The 6,786-nt window shown below is 40.2% G+C and overlaps 1 long non-coding RNA gene across 1 annotated transcript in view; it reads left to right on the top strand.

Annotated features, from left to right (window-relative positions):
* Positions 1 to 6,786, top strand: part of LOC115948439 — a 53,386-nt gene continuing 46,600 nt past the window's right edge. The window contains exon 1 of the long non-coding RNA XR_004082267.1: positions 1 to 35. This is a non-coding gene — a long non-coding RNA (uncharacterized LOC115948439). The remainder of the gene's footprint in view (positions 36 to 6,786) is intronic.

Raw genomic sequence — 6,786 nt, 5'->3', positions numbered from 1 at the left:
GAAGCCAAGTATGTCTGAGTTTGTTCACACAGCTGGTGAGCTATAAAGTCTTTCTCCCAACACTAAACCTCTCCCCTCCCTCCAAGAGCGGGGAGAAGGGACTCAGAGTTTGCTGGAGCATGTGGACCTTGGGGAGGGAGAAGTGGGGTCACCTGGTCAGGCAGAGTGGCTCTTGTGTGAGATTGAATTTATCAGACTAAAAGCTCCTCTTTGTCTTCCCCAAAGTAGATGCTTTCCTTCTTCCACTTAGCTCATTTGCAGGAATTTAGTGAGGAAAATCAACTGGTTCATGCTGACTTTAGGGCAAGATTGCTTGATTTGTTTGCATTCAAGTTACTTATTAGTCTAGCTGTAAGTTCAGTTTTGTGTCAGATACAGTGACCTCTTCTGTTTTACACAGAAGGCAAACAGGGCTGAGCGTATGAAACCTGTGTACACAAATCACAATGAGTGCGTGGCTGAGTCTGAGTGTATTTAAAGAAAAATGTATAGTCAAATGGTAAATGTAGAGCCTTGGGTCCACGAATCTAGCCCTTTTATTTTGCCAAACAATTCTTAAATGGTGCTTCAGTAAAAGCCTGAGCTGCAATAGACTTAGACACATATTTAGCACAGTGTTATGAACACTTAAGTATTTCTGTTCCTGAGATCCCAACATGAGATTATTAGAGTGGTAAGGTACATCAAGTATGAGAGCCAAGTCTTGCTTGTGCCTTTGCTAATGGAAACTCACTGAAGTGAATACAGTTGCTTGGTTTACATTTGCACAGCTGAGGCCATGGCTTGGCCTAGGACCTAAAAGTTTGAACATAAGGGAAAAATAACAATCAAATGTCTGCTAATGCCTAGAAATGTGAACGGTGGACTGAATCTAAAATTAAAAATTAGGAGGGAGAAATATTAGACATTCATGTAAAGCACTTGGGTAAAATTTAGGGTCTATGTTTTCATAATCATTGATTTCAGACAGTTGGACCTTATTGTTCAGAATTGTTAAGAATGCAGAATCCTTAGCTGAGTTCTCTGAAAATGAAATCTTTGAGACTTACAGCAAAAATAAAGTCTATTAGCCCTCTTAAATACATGTGAGTGGGGTTTTTTTCTAAGAATTAGCCATGGTAAACTGTCTTTCAGGGATCTGATTTCTGCCTTTCAGACTTCTACAGATGTTCTTCAAGATGCAGAACAAATGTACCTTCCTGATAAGCAATTTGTTACTTTTCACTTTGTGTTTATTCATGTCAGAAATGTGCATCGGTATGTAAGCAAACAATAGTGTTTAAGTGCTTAATTATTTCAAAGGATAAATAAATGTGGAATAACATGAGGAAATATTTACAAGCAGCTGTTCAGGGATATCAGATTTCAAGTTATCTGTAGCCTTCATAATTATTTTAATGTTCTTGTATTATTAAAGATATAATGCAGATATCATAGTGATAGTAATGATAATTAGCTGAGATTCTACTACCTTTCAGATATTTAAGTAAGGAAAATACTGGAAGACTTTTTGACAGTGATGGTTAATCTTTGTCAAAAGATACAGACTTTTGATGGGGCTTCCTGGCAGGAGGAAGCTTGAGAGAGCTGCAACTGTCACTCAGATTGCCTTCCCCATGCACAGTTTTCTAACTATACACAAAGATCCTGCAGTCTTCATGTTTCTTCAGCCCAGCACTAGAAAATTTGCTCACAGAAGTGTTGAAATTCTACTTTTGGTACTGTCCAGGAATTGCAAGTTTGAGTTTAGATTTGGCACAGATTAGGAAAGACTTATTGAGCTTTTATGTGGCATGAGGTTCCAATCTCATGAATCCTGCTAGTCTTGGAGGATCAAATATCTAAAGTCCTTACTGAGGCTGCTTCCCCAGCCCAAGATAAGCAATAGTCATGGTCCCTGTCTGAACAGGAGAGCATCTTGGGTGAGATGAGGGAAAGGTTGATGGTGTTTCCTTGGACCCTGTATGTATCTCAGGAGGACTCATAGTACTGTCCCATAGTACTGTTTGACCTGGGGTAGATGATTGAGGCTTTGTGCCAGAAAGACTAATTAGTACTGAACTGGGTGCACACATGCACACTTCTGGCAGCGTAACCAATAGATAGGTTTTACGACTTCTAGGCTTGCTCTGCTCTGACACGAAGCAAGGGTGTGGTTCCTGGCTCCTAAAGCGGCTCCAAGCAAGGGCTGAGTAGGCTTGCCCTGCAAACTCCTGGCCATGTGCCTGGGCTGCTCTCCTGAGCTGGAACTAGCACTGATGTGAATGTGTGGTGAATAAACTCTGAGCTGCAGGGTGAGGTCAGTCAAACAGGTTATCTCTGTGTTTGGGCTGCCTTTTTTTTCTTTCCAGCACTAGGCGCTCTAAAACTGATAGACTACCTCAACGCACTAGAGGTTTTCCTATGGGTCAGATAAAATAAGGAAATTTCTCTTTCTCCTTCCACTAAAAGTTTCTAAGCTTCTCCTGGGTCCTAAATCAGGGAATTAGGAATCTTAGATATTATTGAATTAATCTTCTCCAGAACTTGTTTTTTGTATGCATGAAGATAACAGTGAAGTTTTGTCTCAGATAAAAATATTCAGACAGCATTGTGTGAATTGCTGCAGCTGTAGTTGCCATTTTCCACAAGTACGTGTTATGACAGAGAAGACTTGCCAATATAATCATCACTAGTACAGATTTCTCTTTCCTTTTGTTACTGTTTCTTCTAAATGGCTGTGTTTGATTGCTTTATTTTTTTAACCTGCCAATTCTTATACATTTCAGCAACCCTAAAAAGATTATTTTCAAAATGGTCAAGTAACTAAAGCCTTTCTCTCTTTCTCAGATGTGATCTGGTGCTTGTATGTGGGTCTGGAAATGCTATTACCTGCCAAAACACTAGTGAAACTGGTGTGATAGAGACATCTAAATCTTCTGAAACTCTTGGTCTCATATAGAAGATCTGGCACTAGTACAACCATTTAGGTTACTGGTATGTGTTTTTATTGAAAAACATCCCACTACAACAACATTTATAGATATAAAGACATCCTATGTTGTTTCTTCCCTGTACTGCCATTTCCTTTCCAGATTGAAATAGGTGATACTGCTAAGAGCACCAGTATAACTGCACCAATATTAAATGTTGTATTAACTATATCTGACATCTTGTTGAAAGTTGTGACAGCCTCCTAAGTGCTAGTCTGTTCTGAAACTGAGATTTAAGGTCTAATTCCACAAAACTTTGCTTTCTTTTTAGATTGAGGCTTTTTGTCTCTTTGGCTCTCTTGGAAGATTTTTCTGTGGTTATATTTATGCTGCCAAATCAGATTGGGATTCAAACTTTGGGTAGGATTTTGGGTGTTATTATTTCTGTCTCATAATAAAACAAGGATTAGGAACAGAGTGAATGAAAAGTAAGGTTTGAAGCTTTTGAAGCAGATCTGTTGCTCACCAGAAAGAAGTCCATGCTAATGATGCAGTTTGAGACTTTTATTTTGAGTTTCCCTAGAATTTTTGAGGCAGTCATCTGAGATCTAAACAGCAAGGCTGCCTAAAAAGTAAACACACCCTTTTAGATGTGGTGAGCAGATCAGATTGGATATGAGTGCCAAGAATGTACAAAATTAAGTCTATTTAATTTACCAACAGAAATGTTACTGCACAGTGATAGCACACGCATGACTCATCTCCAGTGTCGCAACACTGGTTAATGATCCAGAGAGATTGGACACAGAGATGACTGCTCTTGTCCTTGCTGGGAATACCAGCAAGAAGCCTGACCAGTAAAAACCCTAACCAGTGCCAGTTGTGCTGGTTTTCAGCTCATGTGTTAGTCATGTACAGAAAAATTTATTCCCAAGTCACACCAAGTAGCACCAAACTATTACAGTTGCTGGATTTCCATGGCCACTCCAGGACTCGTCCTGTTAGAATATCACAGTGGGGTGATCACATCTGGCCATCAGAGAGCAACTTGGGGTGTACTGTTTCAACAGAAAAACTGGTTTGGACCTGTGCTTCCTAGTCAGGATCATGTATTGATCTGCAGTTCCAGTCCTATTAGGTTATTGATTATGTAACACTAATCATTACTATTTTCCAGAGTGACGTGAGGTTTCCACCATGTTTTGTTTTTCCTGGAGTGATGTGGGACACAACCCTCACCCCTCAAAAAAAAATCCCCAGCCCCCTTTTTTTCTGACCATCTTACCTGTATGGTGCAAAACTATCTTTGCTAGAAGAATCAGCAGATACTGCAAAACCAATTATCCATTGTACAGTTTTGCTTCTTTTTATCCCTCTCATTTTTTTCTGAATTTTGTGATTACTGAAAAGCATCAAATACAAAAGGAGACCATAAAGCAAAGGTAGGACTTTTCATTTGCTTGGGGCCACTCAGCTCCCAAAAGATCTGAAACAAGAGGGCCCTTCTAAATCCCAGAGAAAAAGCATGTTTTTCTGTAAATGCTCTCACATTCTCTCTTGCTCTCACTTGCTTTAAAGCATACATCTGACACAAATTAATCTGCAGGGTTTTTAGTCATTTCCCATCCGCTGCTGGGGCAAATTAGACTTGCTGATGTTGTTTTGGCCTAACCCTGAAGCAGCATGAAAGGAATGGCCCAGAGGGAGAGCGAGCATGTTCTCCTTGGCTCTTCTACCATGTACTCTCCAGTCTGTTCAACAACAAAAAAAATAGTTCAATTGGCGTGAAAGGCACTGAAAACCCCTCTGTAGTACCTTACAGAACCAAAATTACTTAATTAATGTGGAGACCATTATGTGAGGTTACCATATGAATGAGTAAGTGGACTGCCTGAGTTACAGAGCAGGAAAGAGGAAAGGATATCTGAGGTCAGACTTGTCAGGGTAAAGGAATCCTAAACAATGAGGGCATTGGTTTAAGATTTGAGGAAGAATTTGAAAAAGAGCCCTGAGAGTGAAATTAAATGAAGCATGGGAGAGTATTAGTGGAGATTAGCAGTGCAGCGAAGGAACCCAGAGCAGACTGCCAATCGCCCCTAAGCACAGGCAGCTTTAACTGGGCTGATGCAGACAGGAATTAGGCAGTACTGGAGTCTGACTGAAAACTATTTTCTTGAGCAATGTTGAAGAGTTTCTCTTCCACACCCCCTTTCTTTCACTGACTTCTGAAAATGAACATGCCCTGTCTCAGCTGCATGTGGGTTTTTGCCAGGCAGATTTGTGACAGAAGCAGATAAAGCAGAGTCAAGACTTGAAAAGCACTTGGGCACTCTCAGTGTAAATGTGAGATTCACTCAGTAGCACAAGATCGCCACTGCAAACGAGCTGCTTCAGATGAAGAAAGGCCAAAGCCTAGCAAAACTAACAAAATTAATGCCTGTGCTTGTAGCTGAAGTCTGGGAGACATTTACTTACATATAGATACTGGTTTAGTGAAAACTATATTATTTTTCTGAAATGATCATGCTTGCAGTGCTTTTCACAGCTCTTCGAGGCTATTTCAAAATTACTCCCCTTGGAGTTTTTCTTATTAGTTATAATTTCCAGAAAGCAGTATCTATGATAGAATAAGTATCCACTGACCAGATGAAGGTGGCAATATTTTGTAAGGTGTTGGCTGCAGTACTTATTTTATTGGTTTTGGTTTAATTTGCTGTCTGTTTGAAACAGTACTCGCATATTCTGGAATAAAAATCCTGACTGTTGACAGCCTCCAAAATCCCTAGCACTATGAGTCCCTAGCACTTTTCCTGTCAGCTACAAGAAGAATTCTTGCTAAAAACAAGGGGAAAGTGAATCATCTCTCTGAAAATACTTTTATTCTGTGCTTTTACAGAAGACAATGGACTAGATCTTGAGTAACATTTCTGAAACCATCCAGAGCAGAGACTGTAGGAAGTCAGAGATCATATTTAGACCACATTTTTCAGATATAACTGATGCCCCCAATTCACTGTGTGGTTTGGAAGGACCTAAGAACTTTGGAGAACAGTAATTCAGTGCTTTGATGTTTAATCCTGCTGTACTGTGATAACCAATGACTGAATGGATGGAAGAAGTTCTTTATTGTGGGGACAGTGAGGCACTGGAACAGGTTGCCCAGAGAAGCTGTGGATGCCTCATCCCTGCAAATGTTCAAGGCCAGGCTGGATGGGAGTTTTGAGAAACCTGGTCTAGAGAAAGGTGTCCCTGCCCATGGCAGGGGGATTGGATCTGGATGGTCTTTAAGGTCCCTTCCAACCCATACTGTGATTGTATGATTGTATGGATGAATTAATGCCCATCTTTAAAAAGCTGCACTGTATCTTCACCAGTAAGTACTGTAGGTAATCTTGTGTTTTAGAACTGTAAGCCTTCAACACTGGGGCTTAGGCTTCCAGAGCAGCTCCTACATTCTCTTGGGGTGTCAAGGGAACCCCTGTGCCTAAAGTGCCTCTGGGTAATGGACTGAAATGCTTATGTTGCCTCGTGAAGATTCCTTCCTAAAACTTCAATGGTTTGTGTCCCTAAAACATTTAGGTGCTTCTGGGAAAGGGGGTGAAGGTAGACCCTGACTGTCAGCAATCATAATAGTTTTCAAGTGACACTGAAACTGCTGTCTGGCTGACGTTCTAAAATGGAGTAAATTAGTGGAATCCACACAAATGTTGCTTCATTTTATAAACTGCATTTCAGAAACAGATTGGATAACATTTTCATGTTCCCCTTTGCAGCAATTGTTTCATTTCTGTGCAAAAGAATAATTTAAGTAATTGGAATTTTCCTGCAGGATAGGAAAAAATTACCCGCCTTCCATCCCTTTCTTTTTTATTTT

The sequence above is a fragment of the Geospiza fortis genome, unplaced genomic scaffold, assembly GCF_000277835.1.
Source record: "Geospiza fortis unplaced genomic scaffold, GeoFor_1.0 scaffold41, whole genome shotgun sequence".
In the NCBI taxonomy this organism is placed as follows: domain Eukaryota; kingdom Metazoa; phylum Chordata; class Aves; order Passeriformes; family Thraupidae; genus Geospiza; species Geospiza fortis.
The sequence above is the reverse complement of the archived record's forward strand: the minus strand, read 5'-3'. Positions and strand labels throughout refer to the sequence as shown.